The sequence below is a fragment of the Saimiri boliviensis genome, chromosome 6, assembly GCF_048565385.1.
Source record: "Saimiri boliviensis isolate mSaiBol1 chromosome 6, mSaiBol1.pri, whole genome shotgun sequence".
Classification (NCBI taxonomy): domain Eukaryota; kingdom Metazoa; phylum Chordata; class Mammalia; order Primates; family Cebidae; genus Saimiri; species Saimiri boliviensis.
In genome coordinates, this window is record NC_133454.1 from 67,333,867 (window position 1) to 67,353,104 (window position 19,238).

At 46.0% G+C, this 19,238-nt stretch overlaps 1 protein-coding gene across 14 annotated transcripts in view; it reads left to right on the forward strand.

Moving 5' to 3' along the window:
- Positions 1-19,238, forward strand: part of NTM (neurotrimin) — a 969,594-nt gene that overhangs the window by 739,431 nt on the left and 210,925 nt on the right. The window lies entirely within an intron of this gene.

Sequence of the window (19,238 nt, forward strand, 5' to 3'; positions counted from 1 at the left end):
ATCAACACATTTTTCTCTTTCCCATGGATTCTTTAAAAGACTTCTTTTAAAGATGTATTTCTATTCAGATGCAAGCTTTTGTTTAAAAAAATAAAAGAGGTGTAAATATGGAATGTAATTGAAAAGGTCTTATCTTGCTTTCGACGTGACATCTAAAAATATGTTTGAAATAAAGAACAAGTGTTGTACAAGGCATGTGTCAAGGCGGTTGGCTTCCAGCAGTGAGAGCTGGGTAGTACTTTGAACGCTTTTCTGCCCCTACAAAAGCCTCTCACAGATTAGGACCTTGCAGCCCAGCGTCCTCTTCCATAAATGTCCCTTTCTGATCGGCCACGAGAGGGCAATACAGGGCACTTGGTTGGCTGCCTTGGTTGGATTGCAGTCGGTAAGCTACTTTCAGTGAGGGAAGCTACTCAGTCTATGAGAGTAATTATATCAGCCTCGTCAAAGCCTGCTCTTCCCAGGTTGCTGCTGCCCTTTTTCCTTTTCTGCCTGCCGTCCTTTCTTTCCCACACCCCTGGCCATTGGCTTTGCATTTGCGGATAACTCACAAAATCATGATCCTATAGGTCAGAGAAGAGTATGTGAAATTAATGTTTGCATTTTAAACCCTGAAGTAGAATAATAGGTTGTTTCCAGGGGGAAGGCTCTTGGAGATCATCAAGTTTAGCCTCTTTAAGATGAGGAAACCTGAATCTGGAAAGGGTTCTGACTTGTTCAAGGTCCCACAGTATCATGGGTAGCCTTCAGGGGCATCGACGTTCTACAAATGTTTACATTTTCTTTATCCAGTCGTCTGTAGTTGGACAGTTAGGTGGCTTCCATATCTTAGCTATTGTGACTGATGCTGCAGTGAACATGGGAGTGAGGAAAATCCTTTGGGATAATGATTTCATTCTCTTTGGATATATATCCAGAAGTGGGATTGCTAGATTCTATGATAAGATTTTCAGCAACATGTATGAATGTGGAGGGCTTAGGCTAAGTGAAATAAGTCAGACATAGAAAGACAAACACTGAATTATCTCACTTATATGTTGATCTAAAAAATAATCAAACTCATAAAAGCAGGGTAGACTAGTGGTTGTCTAGGGTGGGTGGAGCAGGAGAGAATGGGAAGATGCTGATGAAGGGGTGTAAAGTTTCAGTTACATAGGATAGTTCTGGAGCTCTAATGAACGGCATGGTGACTGTAGTTAACTGGATGGCCTACTTGAACTATGCAGACAGTGGATATCAAGTATCCTCACCACAAAGAAAAGGAATGTAAAATGGTGAGGAGACGAAGCGATAGACATGTTAATTAGCCTGGTTGCAGTGATTGTTTCACAATGTATATGAGTAGGAAAACATCAGATTGCGCAACATAAATATATGCAAGTTTTATTTGTCAATTATTCCTCAATTAAGCTGAAAAAAAGATAACATTAGGGCAGAAGACAAAGGAATATAAAAAAAAAATAACATTTATTTGTAACACACAAACTTCCCAAGGCATTTGGCTCTGTAAGAGGAGGCTCAGCCGTGGTCTGGACGCTGATGCTCCATTCTACGCACGGTAGCCTCGGTATTCAGCCGGGTACCCAGGAGCTATTGAAGAAGCCATGACTCAGTGTTTCCGTGACCACTTGCCCTTGTTGTTCTAATGTTTGCTTAATTTACAAAATGATGATGTTGTGTTCCTCTCCCTTCATTGATTATCACTCAAACCTTGTAGGAGCCTTTACATGCAAATCATTCATACACTGTGTGGCAAGGGCTGGTGAGCCCTGCTCCTTCATCAGCTCTCAACCTGGGAAGATCCTTTCTTTATTGGGACAAATAAGCAAAACAATCTAAAAATGCCTTTACACATGCTTGTCCTCCCCCTCGTAATGCTCTTTGCCCCATTCATCCTTTGGTTGACTGCTATAGCTGCTTCTAAACTCAGCTCAGTTGTGGCCTTCTCTGCGTCTCTTGGAGCATTTCTCCTGTCTCCCATTTCTCTGGATTATGCACTGTATTAGTCAGAAACCACTCTCCGTACAACGGTACTTGGACTTGGTTGCACCTGTGATGCGAGGGCTGAGAAGTCCACTAGGAGAAGGCGAAGCAACCAAGGAAGTAAACAGTGGCCGATTAGACTACTCCCATGCCCACACACATCCATAGGGCTGGAGGGACACCGGGTGAGACTGCTTTGAAGTGAGGGCCAGGCCGAGTCAGCAGGTGCCGGGACCACAGAGGTAGGGGCTGGAGCTCCCGAGAGACACTGCTCTTGCATAGTACCCAAACAGAAGTCGGGGGTGATACTGTCTTTGACTGTTCCACTGACCAAGACAATGCTGAAGCCAGAGGGCAAGGAAGCCTGGGACTTATAAGGAATGCAGTTTCTGGATACAGAGGAAGGCAGAGAAGTTTGGGAAATGAAAAAGAGGACAGACGCATGAGTGCCGGCTTCTCTTCTCTGGACTGTCACTGCATCCTGCACTTAATCACCTTCACAGTAGTAACTATAGGGTGTCCTCACTGTCACTCAGAGCAGCAGTGTTCCTTCTACCGCAGGCACCTAGCATAGTGCACAGCACTGGAGATATGGAAGGAATGCACACGTGGGTTTGGGAAATTGTGATAAACCATGGAAATGCAAGTCATGATTATTACGATCCAGCCAAAAGCATGAGCTCTGCTGAGGATGACAGTTACAGACCTTTCTTCATCACATCTAACAGATGGCTCAGCCCCCTTCCGTGATGCTATCCTCATTTGCAGACTTGAAAACTAGTGCAGTTAATTAAAATCATGTGAATGAATGAAATAATAGGTGTAGGGATGAAAAAAAAATGCTGTGAGGAGCCCAGGTCGAAGGAGAGTAAGAAGGAAAGTGTCCATGGAGGACAATGCAGAGCTTCGTATGCTAATATTTTCTCTAGAGGTGAGACTATTTCCTGGCCTCCTTTGATCAAGGCAGACTTTTGTCAGCCCCCCAAAGTCGTCGAAGTCCAAAGTTCCAGAATGACTCACACTCATTGCGAATTCTGCATTGGAAAATTTCTATTAGAAATCATGAGTGTTCATTTAAAATGATTGTCTCTTTGTATTGCAACTACGTTCTACCAGTCTAGTTATCCCTCTAGCAATGCAAATGTTATTCAATCTTGCTACATGAAGACAAAGAGAATATTTGCCAACCTCTCCATAAGGAAAGAAGCATTGCTTTCTGTTCCTTCTCTTGTTGATTGCGTTTGAAAAGGTTAGAAAAGTGTGTGGATCTTCAGACTGGAAGCTCTGAGCCTGGTTCCTCTCCTTCATCTGTGTCCACCTTGTTTCGCTTCCTGGTTATATAATGGACAATACTTTGGCCCTTCCAAGCTAAGCTTTTACTGGTGGAAGGAGTGACAAGTCATTACTCTCAGAAGTGAAGGGCTGTGAGTTGACAAAGGGCTTTGAAATATTCTGATATATAAAGCATTAATTTCATTAATGTAATCAACGCTAAAGAAGTAGACCAACCAGGCCCTTTGATTCTTACCAGGCCCAAATCTGCTTGGCTGATGTGATCCACCAATAATAAAATAGTACCCCTAGCTGTAATTCCTGTTGTCCGCAGAGGAATTTATCGGTCTGCACTGGATTTACTGTCTGTTGTATTTGTTTATTTGGGGTTTTGTTTGTGTAAGTTCCATGAGAACAGGGACTTTGCACTTTAAAAAAATGCTTTACTGCTCTATTTCTGAATCGAAGAACAAGCACACTGTGGGCGCTAAATAAATGAGCATTGTACAGAATATAAAGTACCCCAGACACCTGTCCTACTTCAGGGCAATACTGAGCTGTTCATTACAGGTATCTGTCCGGTCCTTTGTCCTCATACCCCCAAGTACCTAATTGAAAACTGAAGACGAACGTGGGCTGCTTTGGGACCAATGACTCCTAACTAACTTGATTTAAATCTATCTTGTCACTCCCATCTGCCAGCCTTCATGTCATCATAGATTAATTGCAACATAATATAAAACACATTTATGTCACATCTTCACAATAGTTTCAGGGTCCTTTACAGTCATACAATCTATGTTGTAGCTTCAAACATGAATTTCTTTAGTATTTTCAATGCATACGTTGAGCAGATAAGCCTTTTTTAAACTTTCCCATTCTAAAACTAAAAGACCAGCTGATTCCAAAGTCCCTGAGTATTATTAATTACCAGTGGCTGCAATCAATGCACACGGCTTGTCTAGAAAGCTATTTCCTCCTTAGGTGAATGGCTGGGAATACAATATGTAGTAATCAACAATTTCAGAGGGCTAAGCATAGACTGAGGCTGGCAAAAGGCTGGGACTCGGCATTGCATATCTCCTGTGCAGACGGCAGAGAATAAATCTTGACTTTGCAAGGAAGATAAAGCAAGGTGGAGGTGTTTTCATCACCATCGCACACCACATAAATGGCAGAGAGAAGAAAGAAACCTTGGAACACGGGCTTCCTCTCCAAGGACAGGTATTGCTGTTTTGGAAAAACCTGATCGGCTCTTGTTTCACCGCAAGAGAACTTCTGTCCTCAAGGGCCATGGAAAGGGGACCAAAAATAGATGAGAGCCCACCAACAAAAGGAATGATGAAGTGGCCCTTTAAATATAAATCTCTGGAGCCCCCAAACTCTGTGGATGTTCCCTTAAGTATTCAAATGAGATTGCAGCATCAGATTGGTATGCATTAGGCTGGTTTCAATGAAAATTAACATGTAATTGCTTCAAATGAAGTAAGTGAGGAGGTAATCTGTTCTTAAATTGGATTCCCAGGATTTTGTGGTACCATAATGCAGCTGTGAAATGAAATATATTTTAAGGATGATGTCCTCAAGGGGGTGAAGGGGCTGGGAGGGGGAGTAGCGATAGTCTATAGTAGAAACGCCTCTCCCCCCAGCCTGCCTCATTCTTTCTCTGTCTCATTCTCCGATTACACTGGATGAAAAGACGTTCTCTCATCCACGGGTGGCTCCCATGCTCTGGGACGTGGACAGACAGTGCCCCCACATTGGCATCAGCCAGTCTCCTCTACTTCTTACTGTGTCTGGAACTGATTCCCAGAGGCTGTAGCTCCCCTGGGTTATAGCTCTGTTGTCTCACTCCACACCGGATTTGTCAGGAGAAGGTGCTTATCCTGCAGGTGGTGTCTACTGACATCATCAAGGTTGAAGGGTGCACTGCCACAGTTGGGTAGATTGTCCAGAGCACACTGTGCAGTAAGAAAAACCATCACTCCTTGTACTCCTGGTGTCTGAAAATGGGGACATGTACGCTTGACATCATGACTTACCCTTCTGATATCAAAGAGTGGAGCTGGGGAAGCAGCAGCAGGAACAGCCGCCAATTCCATTACCACCACCGGCCTCCACAGCCTGGGTTCAGCCAGACCAGGCACCCCTGCCAGACGTGATGATATGGTCTGTGAAGTCCAAAGATGAGCCTGGGAATAATTAACCTTCTTACCCTTCAATCAGGATGGGAAGCAGCTGGGTGAGGAGTCAGTGCAGGTTAATGCATTAAATTGTTTGCCTTTGCCATCCTAGGCTGAAATGGGATTTTCAGTCACAAAGGAAATAAGCTGGCAGTCCTCTGGTCCCGTGGCATCATGTCTCTCTACCAAAGAGCCATATCTGATGGGCTTGGGGGACCTTCTGCACCAAGGCTACAGAAGGGCAGAGTTGTTAAATGAAAGGCAATCACCTGGCAATGCACAGGCAGTGCTGGGTTAGGGACCGCACGACAGAGCAGTGCGGCTGGTCTAGACCAAGTTCCCATCAAGGGCTAGACTGATAATGGCATGGCTGCTTGTGCGTCAGCTCCTGGGGAGATACGGATTTATAATACGCTGCATAAAGAATGTATGCCCTGGTGAAAAAGCCCCCATCAGAGCTAGAGAGCAGGGAAATTAACAAATCTGAGAAGACTGCGATTCTGAGCACTCTCTATGGCACGCGAATCAGGTCCCCAGTCTGAGCCCCCTGCTTGCCTGCCGTCCCAGTCACAGCTTGGTTCTACAGCTCAGCTGATGATTTTTTTTTTTTTTTAAATTCTTGTCTTTGTTTCCTCCTGTTTATGTTGCTATTTTCTTTCTGCAACTGTTGAGCAGATCTGGCTTTAAAACTGATCAGAGCTAATGGCTTCTTCAAACATACGTGTTGTATTTCTGGAGACTCTCAATATATGGGACCAAGGTTTTTGAGAGAATGCCAGAATGTTTCTGTTCTTCCCAGGGGTTGGTGGGCTTAGGAATTTGAAGAAGGTAAAAGGGAAAAGAATGAGAGTTAGTGGTGACAAAACTCAGTTTACCCAACCGAGTTTAGCTCTCCCTGAAAACAGCGGATTGAGACCCTTAAGACCCAGCTAATGGCTTTTATTTATTTACTGCTCTAAAGATGGCCCCAAGGTTGCAAGAAACAGGGTATTTGCTATGGGTGCGAGAGGGACCAGGCTACCTGCAATAATTAAATTTTGAATCAGTCCATATAAAGAATAGGACCTCTGGCTACTTTTGAAGACCAAATCTGTAAACCACATTGGATAAATCATCTGTGTGGCTGGCTCCTTCCCTTCTTCATCTGGTAGTAGGCACAGTACAGTATTTGCCTCCCTGCTTAGGGTTCTGCAAGGATTAGTAGGCATTCATATCCACAAGAGTCCCTGGAGAGAGGCATGCCAGCAGTGAGAAAAGAGAGCTTAGTGTCCTTTTCTAGATTGTCCATGGATGTGGAATCTACTATACAGTTTATTTGTACTCTAAACCCCAAGGTGCCTCTTGGTGGAGTATGAATGGGCTGCTACAAGCTGAGCTCTGTTGGAAGAGGTGGGATGGAAATGTATTTTGTGTGTGTGTGTGTGTGTGTGTGTGTGTGCATGTACACTCATTGTAAGTTTTCAATGATCTAATATCTTAAATTAATCATTGTGATGCCTTTCTCTGCTATCAAAATATGTCAAGCGATCACCTTGATATGCTCCTCTGCCGTAACTCTCCTCAAAGTCTGCGGTGTTTGCAGGAGAAAAGTAGAAGGGGCTCAGGGTTTTATTCCCATTTTAGAGATAGGGAGGGTTTCACCGCAGGAACCTGAGATGTGCAATTCATCTTAATCACTAAAGTTGTCTCAGGCAGTGACCTCCATAAGCCCTTCTTCCCTGGACCTCATTTGCTTTGAATATGAAATCAGGGTCAGGGTGTTAATGTCCTACTCTTAAAATGCAAACCAACATCAAGGTCTAAGTATAAAAGTAAAATATAAAACAAAATGCATAAAGTGGTGGCAACCATAGATACCACAGTGTAACAGAATATACTGGAAAAAAAATATGAATCTGGTATAAGCCTCCTGGGGTCAACAGAGGCATGATGAAATGCAGGAGAGGAGGACAAATGGAAAATGCCCCAGCTCCATTTATTTAAGCAAAAGGACTATGAAGTGCAGAAAGTACGAGTGAAAAGCTGGTTCATTATAGGCTCCTGTTCCCAGCGCGATTCTTGCCAATCTCCCTTTGACCTATGCAATCCTCTCCTGTTTCTCTTTTAAATTCTACCTCAGAACCTTTAATTCTCATTTTATTTTCCTTTCCCACAAGTAATCTGTGTCCTCACAGGGCTCTGTGTCCCTCAATTCCGGTGGGCAGACCCACCCCTCTTATTCATCCCTCCTCTCTTTAACGAGCCTAGACTGACAATTTTGCCAATAGTTTTCATACATAATAACTTAAGTGCATCACTTTGCTACAAACATGTTATCATTAGAGTTCAATTCTTCTGCTCCCAGCCTTTGTGCCTGGTAAATATATTTCTTTGACATGTGTTTTGGAAGATGGCTCCATTTTATGCATGTGCATTAGTGCCAATTGCACAAAGCAGAAACACAAATTACCTGCATTCTGCAGACAGATCTAATCACCTAGACACCATGGGCTGGCATTCATTGCAGCCTCCACCTCTACACATGAAACTGAAAGGAGAACACCCAAACTGCCTATTAGTTTGAAATGCAGGCAAAGTGCTGTAGGCGCTGAATCACGTGTAAGCGGTAGCGTGGCATTGTGCTAGGATCTGTGCACTCGGTGTGGGCCCTTGCTCAGAACAGACAGGCCGGGCTGGGGAACTGGGGCCCTGCCAAAAAGATGCCTGCCTGAGACTGGAACAGAAATGAAATAAATAAGCAACAAAGGAGGCCCCTGGATGGGTCGCCTGGAAGGGTAGGTGTGGGTTTTCCCCATTATGGTGCTCTGTAAGATTCTTTTCCAACTGGTTTTCTTTCAGCAACTCTGTAGTCAGCAAAACAACCTCCCCTGGGGCTGTTAAAATCAAATCCAGGAGGTTTTCATGGGAGCGAATATTTATAACATAAACTGGGGCTCCGCCTACTGTCAGACTTTGTGAGTTTTTTAAAGATGCCTGAAGACGTGCCTCATCTGCCAGGCGGGAGGAAAAGAAGGTCCCTTCTGTAAATGAGCTGACACTTGTCCATAAAAGTGGTGCCTTTGCTCCGATCATCTGAGGACAAATAAGCAGCTGTGCCGCCTTGGAAAGGGGTGCCTCGGAGCCCCAGAGGTGTCCTGAGCCAAGGGAGAGCTTTCCACACCAGCTGCAGCTGGGAGACCTCCCGCCCAGGGATTAGCCCCTCACCCCCAAATCTCATGAGCTCCTTAGTTGGTTTCTTTAAAGATACTTAATTTTGCCCTGTTCAGAATTTTTCTGGGTTTGGAGCTTGTCACGATGCTGCCCAGAATTAGATTCCTGTTGCCTTGTCACACACAGGTACACACACATACACAACATACACACACACTCACACACAACACACTCACACACACACAACACACACTTACACTCACACACAGATTCGCTCATTCATCTAACTGGAAACAAAAAGAGCAAGGGCGATGGGAAACACGGCCTCTGGCTGTTCTCCTCCCTCCCCGCCCTGAATGGATCCCTCATGCTTCCCCTGGCTGGCCCCCTCCTCACACATTTCTCCTCTTCTCTCTTCTGTGGTCACTGTCAGCCTTGCCTCTCTGGGTCTCATTCCCCCTTTGCTTCTCTCTGTCTCTTTTCTCTCATCTGCAAAGAGGCTGCTCAACTGCTGGAGGGTCAGGACGGTATATCACTGAGGGATCAGCATGAGGGCCACATTGACAAGGAAAGCTGTCATCAATTTTTACAGCTTCATGTAAAACGCACGGTCCATGGCAAGGACAGAGAAGGGACTGGAAGGGCACAGGGGGCAGTGTGGGGAGAAGGGGTAGTTAGAAGAAAGGCTCTCTCTTAGGTGAAGAGGGCGGTAAACCTGTGTGCTTTCCTCAGAAAGGTATTCATGGAGACAAATCTCTCTTTTCTAAACCCAGCCATGTCTCCGGAAACCTCACTAAGAGACCAGCAATTACTGACAGTGTCAGTTATGGGATGTCTGTGTGGTCCATTGCATAGAGTGACAGAGGAAGCCGATCCAAGCTTTGAGTGCAAGGAAGCCAAGGGTAGTGAAGTGGATGGGCCTATGGCCACCCATTTTTCAATGAGAGCTAGGGAACTCTCCTGCCTCTTGTCCTTCCCACACGCAATGCTCTATGCACATTTGATGAGCCAGTCAACAGGTGCCTGAGTACCTGCCGTGAGACCAGCTGTCACTAGCTACCTCTGAGGCACAGCAGAAGGGACCGTGTGCTCCAGGAATCAAGCACACACCGTGTGCTCAAGCCTGGGTGGGCAAACAAAACCAGCCCAGCACAGTCCATTAGAGAAGCATGTGTGTCAGTTCCTGACCAAGAGTTAGGTTCCTACGTGTACACAGCCTTCCCTGAGATTCCTTTCCTTAGGACTCTGCACCAATCCCATCCACTTTCTCAGGACAGAAACCAGGACGCAGAGTCATACCTTGTTTTAGACTATGGGTCTCCTGGAGACGGTCACTAGAACTCAGTGCCTGCTCTGTGATTGAGTAGCTACAGGACCCGAGGCGATGTTTTAGGCTTCAGTTTCCTTGCATGTAAAGTGGAGATATTTTTGTTAACTACCACACAGAGTGGCTGTGTGGCTCACATAACGTAATGTGAGTAAAGTGCTTTGCATAGTGCCTGGCACACACTAGTGATCAATAAATGTTAGTCAGGGTCATTAGTGTGCTACGCCTCTTCCTTTCTGCTGTTGCCCCTCCCATCCCCAGATCTTCAATTCCGGGCTTGGGTTCTACTTCCCGGTGTCTCCAATCTCCATCCCTTCCCCGGCTGCCCCTGGGGCCCCACCCTCCTTGAGACCCCAGCAGCCCTGACTGGGCTGGTCCCTGGTCGATTCCTGAGTGCTCTGTCTCTGCAGGGAGAGGCAGGCTCCCAAACCCAAGTTCCAGCACAGTGCGGCCCTGTTGGAAGCTCTTGGTGCCTACGCCTTGGATTCGTTAGGGAAACTAAAAGGCCCTTCATGAAAATACTTCTCTTAACCTGTCCAGGTTTCTTGCCCATCTGGTTCCCCATTTCCACGCAAATCCTATTCAGCAGCTTCTCACAATAATGGTTCTCAGCATTGCACATCAGAAAATGTTGTGGAAATTGTTTTTAATATTGTGCGTGTGTGTGTGTGTGTGTGTGTGGGTGGGGTGCAGGTAATTTATAAAATACAGGCATTTATATAAAGCTCCACAGTGGATGAGTGTGGTGTCTCATGCATGTAATTCCAGCACTTTGGAAGGCCGAGTGAGGAGGATCGCTTGAGGCCAGGAGATTGAAGTCGTCAGCCTCGGCAACGTAATAAGACCCCCTCTCTACAAAAACAAACAAACAAACAAAAATAGCTAGGTCTGGTGGTCCTAGCTTCTGTACTCCTAGGTACCGTGCGTGGCTAGCGCCTGCTGTCTCAGCTACTCTGGAGGCTGGCTGGAGGCTGTGGGGGGTGATGATCGTGCCACTGCACTTCAGCCTGAGTGACAGCATGACATCCATTTCCAAATAAATAAAGCAAGCTCCGCAAATGGGCCTGATTTTGCTCTCGAGCTGTGGGGCACCAGCTGCCTAAACACACCCTGCCTTCCCCACACTGCCAGCACATCCCGTCCCTAGCACACTGAAGGGCTCGCAGTGCAGACGAAGATGGGCCACTGACTGAGCAAATCAGGAAAGGATATTTTTCATGGTATCAAGTGAGTTAGACTAAGTCGAACCCTCCCGCAGAGTGTAAAGTAGAAGATAAAGAAAATAATGTGCTTGAGGGTGTGTGCGTGTAGTGGGATACGTGGTGTGAGTGTGGTGTGTAGTGTGTGGTGGGGTATGTGGTGTGTGTGTTATGTGATGTGGTATGTGGTGTGTATGTAGTGTGCAGTGTGTGATGTGTGTGTTTGGTAGGGCATGTGGTGTATGTTGTGTGGTGTGGTATGTGGTGTGTGGTGTGCGGTGGGGTTTGTGTGGTGGTGTGTTGTGGGTGTTGTGGGTGTGTTATGTGTGTCTGTGGTGTGGTATGAGTGCTGTGTGTGTGTTGTGTGTTGTGTGGTATGCAGTGTGTGTTTGTTTTGTGTGTGATGAGTGGTATGGTATGTGCTGAGTATGTACATTGTGTGGTGTGGTATGTGGTGTATGATATGTGTGTGGTGGAGTGTGTGATGTATGTTGTGGTATGTAGTCAGTGTGGTGTGTGTAATGTGTATGGTAGGATATGTGTTGTGTGTGTGGTGTGTGTAGTACGTGTGGTGTATGTGTGGAGGAGTGTGTGTTGTGTGGTATGTGGTGTGTATGTGTTGCATGTTTGTGTGTGTGGGGGTGTGTGTTATGTGGTGTGATATGTGGTGCATGTGTTTTGTGTGTGATGTGTTGTGTGGTGTATGTTGTATGTGTTGTATGGCATGTGTGTTGTATATGTTGTGTGTTGTATGCCATGTATGATGTGTGTATGGTGTGTGTGTTGTGTGTGATGTGTGTGTATGTGTTGTTTATTATCTGTGGTGTGTACATGTGTAGTATGTGGTCTGTGTTGTGGTATGTGGTGTATGGTGTGTGCACATGTGTGGTGTGTAGTATGTGGTACATGTGTGTTGTAATTGTGTGTGTGGTGTGTGTGTGGTGGGGTGTATGGTATGTGTATGGTGTGTGTGTGTAGTGTGTGGCCTGTGTTGTGGTATGTTGTATGTGTATGGTGTGTGCACATGTGTGGTGTGTGGTATGTGGGAGGTGTGTGGTGTTTTCATGTGTGTGCTGTGTGGTGTGTGTGTGTGTGTGCATGTGTAGTGTGTGGTCTGTGTTGTGGTATGTGGTGCATCGTGTGTGCACATATGTGCTATGTGGTATGTGGTTTGTGTGTGTGTGTTCGTGTGTGTGCTGTGGGGTATATGTGGTGGGGTGTATGGTATGTGGTGTAGTATATGGTGTGTGCATGCAAGTATAATGTGTGACCTGTGTTGTAATATGTGGTATGTGTATCATGTGTACACATGTGTGGTGTTTGGTATGTGGCGTGTGTGTGTTTTGTGTGTGTGCTGTGTGATGTGTGTGGTGTGTGGTGTGTGTGTGTGTGGTGGGGTGTGTGCTGTGGTATGTGCTGTGTGTGTCCATTGTGTGTGTGAGAGAGAGAGATCAGCAGGGGTCCCGGGCAAGGGGTATGTGTGGGCAGAGGAAGAGGCACGGCCCAGGACAGGTGCAGCCTCGGTTTTCCATAAGCACCTTGGATCCCCGGGCACCCCTGTGAGATGTGGGAATGGGAGATGGAGTGGGCGCGAGGGTCTGGGCACCTGGGTGTGTGAACGAGTACAGACATACAAACAGCTACGACAGAGGATCCTCAGTCCATCAATTCTTTGCAGAAGAAAAGTCTGATGGATTGAAATTGTCAGCACAAGAACACTGTGAACAATAGCAGGGAGATACTGTGTCTCTGCAGCCCAGCTGTGGTGAGTTACTCCTTAATGGCAAGGTAGGGAGACACACCACGGACAATGCTGAGGGTGACAGGAGATGCCTGTGCCAGTTATTTATTATGGGAGAGGAAGGTGTTCCTTCCACTTTTTTTCCCTTCCATCACCCCCTTCTTTTTTGTGATAAATGGGGGCTGAGCTGTTTGTGTTATGCAGAGGCTGACAAAATGAGGCGATCAGATTGGAAATCAAAGCTCTCACCATGGCTGGCAATGTGCCGGGACTTCGCAGCCACCTCCCGTGGCGGGGGCAGGAGGAGGGGGAGGAAGCAGCTGCCATCATTTCCCCCTTAGGACTTGTTTTTGGTTTTACTTTTATTTCTCCCAAGAGGAGAGGAGCTGGAGAGGGCAGCCAAACTAGCACAAGAAAGAAAAGGAGAAAGAAGGGCAAGAATGGAAATGCAGAAGGAGAAGGAGCCCCACAGGAGGTGAAGGGAGAGGGAAGCCAGAAGGAGGGAAGAAGCCTCCAGAACATGCCTTTTTCCGATTTGTGCTGGCAGCGACCTTGCAGCCTGTCTTTCGTCCAGCTGTCCCTCCTTTGATGTGAGAGGCGCTTTCTGTGACCTGCAAAGTGTGGTTAAATTTACAGGGTGAGTTGAAATGATTCAAGCATCTGCTCCTTTCACATATTGGGAAACCGAGGCACGGCACATTAAGAACGTGTTTTTTTTTTTTTTTTTTTGAGACGGAGTTTCGCTCTTGTTACCCAGGCTGGAGTGCAATGGTGCAATCTCGGCTCACTGCAACCGCCGCCTCCTGGGTTGAAGCAATTCTCTTGCCTCAGCCTCCTGAGTAGCTGGGATTACAGGCACGCGCCACCATGCCCAGCTAATTTTTTGTATTTTTAGTAGAGACGGGGTTTCACCATGTTGACCAGGATGGTCTCGATCTCTCGACCTCGTGATCCACCCGCCTCGGCCTCCCAAAGTGCTGGGATTACAGGCTTGAGCCACCGTGCCCGGCAAGAACGTTTTAACTTGTTTCTTTTGGGCCTTACTGATGGTCTTTTGTCCTGAGAGTTTGAGAAACGATTCCCATCTCCAGCTTCCAGGATGAAGAACTTATTCAGCCTTTGCTTGTCTGGTTCCTTCTCCCAGAACTACTCCTATTTCAAACTGCACCCCCCCCCGAGTCCCTGAGCCTGAGTCTTATGGGTTGACTCTGCCCTCTGGTGGATCAAAAGGTGGTGAATGAGGTGGAAAAGGGAGCTCATTCCAGAAAAACGTACCCTGGCAGGCTTCCCAGGAAAGTCTTTGGTTAAAGCTACCCGAACCCAAAATGAATACAGCTCAATATGCTGTGATGTATTAATATCCTGATAAGCGAGTCAGAATGTGTTTCCTAATAGACCTATTACGTAAGTGGCAATAAATACTAACCCATCTCTCACCTTGCTGCGGCGAGCACATAGAGAGAGATCTGTAGTGTGGGATTCCAGGCAGTCTTGGCGATGCTGACCTTCTGACGGATGGGAAGTCCTGAGCCCCCTATAACACATGTCCCCTGTGACATCCACATCACACGATCATGCCCTTTGCCCACCTTTTTAATGACTTTCTATTTTGTTTTACAACCAGCAATCTGCTGCATATGCTGGTTAACAGTATCTATCTTTTCTGCTGTGGCTTGCTGCCTTGGATGCTTTTATGGGCATTGATTCCCTTCACTGGTTCCCCAAAGAGGTTCTTTTCCTTGAGCCAGAGCGGCATTCGGGCGGATTACAGTGTCTGCCACTCTGCACTCCGATTTATTGCCATCCTGGGTTTTATTCTCTCCTACATTCACAGCCAAGCCTCATTCATTTTGTTTTCTGGGGCGAGCAAATGGAAGAAGTTGCTATTAATAGGAGAAAGAATGTCATGCCGGCAGACTTAGTGATGTCTAACTTTATAGTCTGCAAGCCCGAGAGCCAAGCTCTGGTCTTAGATCCGCCCTTCCCCATCCAAGGGACTGAACCAAGTGGGATGCTGGACTGCGGGTTGACCCTCTGAAAGAGTTACACTCTTCCAGCTTTTGCGGACAAAAGATGTTCACATATTCGGGCACTCTCACCCATAGTTCCTCTCTTTTTCCCTGTGACCATCAGTTTGCGTTTGGCAGAAGGTTCTCTGGGGTTGCAATGACGTCTGAGAGTAAACGGCTGGGGACAGGGCCCCGGAGAGAAGCACATTTCAAGTGATACAGGATGGTTGGCTTTTCAGCTCTGCCAGACACTAAAGTATGTGAATCCAATTAAAGTTGTTCTACAAGTGCTTTTTTTTTTTTAACATTGATAAACATGTTTACTAATCATTTATTACAAATTAAATAGGAGAGCAATTTCTAAACAATGTCCTACAGATAATGAATGTCTTTTGAATATGCATACAAAATATTACATCTCAACTGTTGCTAGTCCTGCTTACTCTCTCAGCTGTAGAATTTGGAAGCTGCCCAGGGACTGTAGAGAGCACAGAGTCAGGTGCTAGCTCTGCAGGGACCATCCTCAGATCATTGTGGACGGGCCCCAGGCTGTCCAGATGTATATGTCCTTCATGCAGAAATAGGAGCCTCAAAGAATCTTCCCGTGGGTTATAGTTGTGGCTGTAGGAGTTCACCAAACCAACTTAACTTGCCAGGAGATCACACAGGTACAAGAGGCTGATAAGGCCAGAAATCACCATGGAGAGTGTGGGAATTTTACTTTGGAATGGGTTGGTGTTGCTAGTGCCAGCAGCTTATTGAGTGAAGAATTCTCTTCAGAAAGTGCCCCTGGAAAATTATAGTTTGCAAAAGAAGAATGTGTGTGTGTGTGTGTGTGTGTGTGTGTGTGTGTGTGTGTGTGTATGTGTTGGTAGGGTAGAAGGGATGGGGTTTATTGGTCACATATTCTAGAAGAGGAATTTTGAAGTTGCTGTACAGGACTTGGTGTCCGAAACTGTTTGCATTTCTGGAACAGCAATGCTGTATAGTGCATACAGCTGTATGGGTATTGTTACCATTGAATCTCTAAGGGATGGCTTGGAACCAACTTAGGGGATAGTTTTCCTGCATCTCACACCTATATTGATTCAGAATGTCTGGCATTCTCATCAGTAAGGTAACAAAGGGAAGCAAACAGATCCTAGCAGCCAGAGTTGAGGTGTTGCTATTCCCAATGAGCCAATGTATCAAAACTCTCGGTAACTTGACCCGATAGCTTACGCCCTCTGAGTTCCCATTCTTGCTTTGAAGGCAGGAGAAGTGTATTTTAAGACAGAATTCCTAAAGACAGACCTCAGGTGGGTTTTTCATGCCTACCTCAAAGTAAGGTCACCTTCGGTTAATCTACAGCTTCCTGAGGGCTCTACCTCAAAGTCATGAAAGAATTCTTAGGAAATGAAAACTCGTTTTTGCTGTTATTATTTTTCTTCATTGCACACATAGGATAGTCGCCCCCTAACACCAGTCATTTCAAACTGGGGCTTGTAGGACTGTATTAGAAAGACAAAAAAGAGCATACAGTACTAGAGGTGCCAAATGGATACAGCCTCAACGTTCTAAGCTTTGACAAAACCGTTCTGTCTGTTTTCTCAGGGTTTGCTCAATTCTGTTCCCTTTTTTCATCTTCACTTACCTCTATTTTCTTGAGTTTTCTGCTGCAGTTTTGGTCAGGCTTTTTATGAAGAACAGCCTCAACTCCTGCCAATGACTGTATAGACTTCCTCGTTCTCTCTGGATGTTCTGCTGATCATTAAACATTCTTAACAGGTTTGGATGAAGCTAACATGTAAATGTTTCCTATTCTTAATTAGGAGAATCCAATTCCAGAGTCCGTTAGGGCTTTGGGAGTAGGAGATTTGTTTTCACAGTAAATATTCCCAGAAGGAGAAAGGAACCTAGACTGATATTCCCAGAGGTGACCAGTAATAGGAAATCATCTTGACAGATGAAACCTCTTGCATCTAGAAATCAGTTGATTAGTGGGATGGGGAAAAAGAAAGTGAAACCTCAAAAATGGGGGTTGGTTCAGAGAGATGCAAGGAAATACCATACCACTAAGAGAAAGTCACAAGGTTAAGAAGTGTGGAATGTGACTCCAAATGGGAAAAACAGGGAAGATAACCACATTTTCAATTCTCTTCCTTTAAAAAAAAAATTCCCGTGATAATTACAATGAGAGGAGCAATCATGTTGCTAATTTTACTCCATGCATTTAAGTTCTAATTAATGCTATCTGGTTCTTCTGTGTTCTGCTGAGGTGAAATACAGCATGCTCTCTTGCACCTATACCCTCCTTTCTCTCAAGAATTTGCACAGGAAGTGAAGGCCTGTTTGCCTGTAATGTATTTTAGTAATTGCCACCCCTGCCTTCACAGTTTTACATCAGTTTCTAGTCTAACCACCTAGACCTTTCCTGTCTTCATTCACCATGGCAAATGTGGACCAGCTAAGGGTTTCAAACAACGCTGCCCTCAGAGAATAGGGTAGTTTGATGGAGTTGCAGGCAGTAGACCTAAGCCGCTAGCAGGCTCTTCATGGACCCCCACAGAGCGAGACGGGAGCTCTCTCACTGAGACAACTGCGTGGCTGAGGCCCCATAGATGTTACCATTGTCCTGTACGGAAGATGAAACCCAGGCCCAGGGTGATGAAGCGACTTGCCCACTACCACGCATTTTATAGCCTCAGATCTGGGATTTGCGATGTGTGTCTGCCTCCAATTTTGTTATGGTGATGCCGTGAGATATGAATTACATCTCTGAAAGGGCTTTGCATGCTGTCATGTGCAAGGAAAGTTTGAGCTATTATTTTTCTGGTTAATTAACAAAAAGATTGTCATGAAATGTCTGCCGTGTTCTTCCTTCTCATTTTGCAAGCTTTTGTGGAGCACAACATGTGGCTTTGTGACTTGTAGTGGCGTAGCTCACACGTGCTATAGACGCAGGCTTGTTAGGCTTCTGGCAGCCCCGCGTGAGTAACCATGGAGAACAGCTGGAGGGATGCCAGGGTTGGGGCTGTGTGCGAGGCCAGCTATTGTCTCAGAGACACCTGGTTTAGGACGATGCTTGCTACAGTGTGCCCTCACTTCAAGCAACTGATAGATTGCCTGTGGTAATGAACTAGGTACCATGGAAGGCACAATAGGTTGTGAGAGGATTAAGAAAAGAAAGAAAATACACAAGTCTTGCCTTCAGGAGGGCCATATGGCCTGGCGGGGGTTATGGGGAAACCCTAGGCAAGGGCAGCCTTGCTGGATCAGAGGGAGCCTTGTGAAGGTAGGAGTGGGAAGGGGTGCTGTAGACAGAGGGGTAGCATGGGAAATGGGTTGGGGCATGGGAGAGCATGCCACCCTTGCATCTAGGACTCAGTTGATTAGTGGGATGGGGAAAAAGAAAGTGAAGCCTCAAAAATGGGAGTTGGTTCAGCTTTGTTAGGAAGATGCAAGGAAATAACCAGGAAGCTGCCGGATCCCGGACCCCAAGTTCCTGGCATGTTCTTCCGAGCTCTTTGAGCTTCATCCTGAAGGCAGTGGGAGCTGAAGGCTCTTGAACAAGTGATTCTCAAACAGATTCATTAGAAAGTTCCCTCCAGCAAAAAGGAGGGGACCGAAGAGGGTTGCATGTGGAACCAGAAGTCCAGGTGGAAGAGGCCCCCACCCCCACTGCCTGGTGTTCAGAAGATGGTCCATCGGACTGAGATTATGAAATGATTTGAGCTTGTGGTTGGAGGTTCAGAATTAGAATGCAGCACGGAAAGAACCAGCTCTTCTACAGCCCCGCTAGAACCCCTTTCTACAGAGAGCAGTTAACAGAGAACGTCATCAAAGGCACCACAAGTTTCTGTACAGGACTTGGATAATTATTTGCCCAGTGTTGGTTGAAGAAAATTACTTTGGAATAAACAGCTGATGCAGCTCAGGTCCCCGAGGACAGATTCTTCTGCCTGATTATTTTATACCTGTGCGACCACCGCCCCACTCCCATCTGTGCCCCCAACCCTGTCAGGATCCTGGCAGCTCCTTCCACCAGGGTGGGAACTCCAGCAGAGCGAAGGAAAACAGCCCTCTCCTAAAGCCTTCCTTCTTTTGGTTCAGACTTGGTCATTGTACTTTGAGAGTTAAAATTGTGTCTGTTTCTTTCTGTATCCATCCGGTGTTCATGATTCAATTGCCTGTGCAGGCCCCCTGCTCTATTTCATTTAAGTAGCTGTTATCTTCTTTGTATCGTAAGCTCCTAATATATAGAGTAAGGAATATGTTTTGTTCTGAAGAGTAAACACTGCGTCTTCGCAGGCATAATATAAGCTCAATAAATAAATATGTAATGTTGAGCACGGTGATGTTGGCAAGTATTTGGTTACTTGGAAAATAATAGGG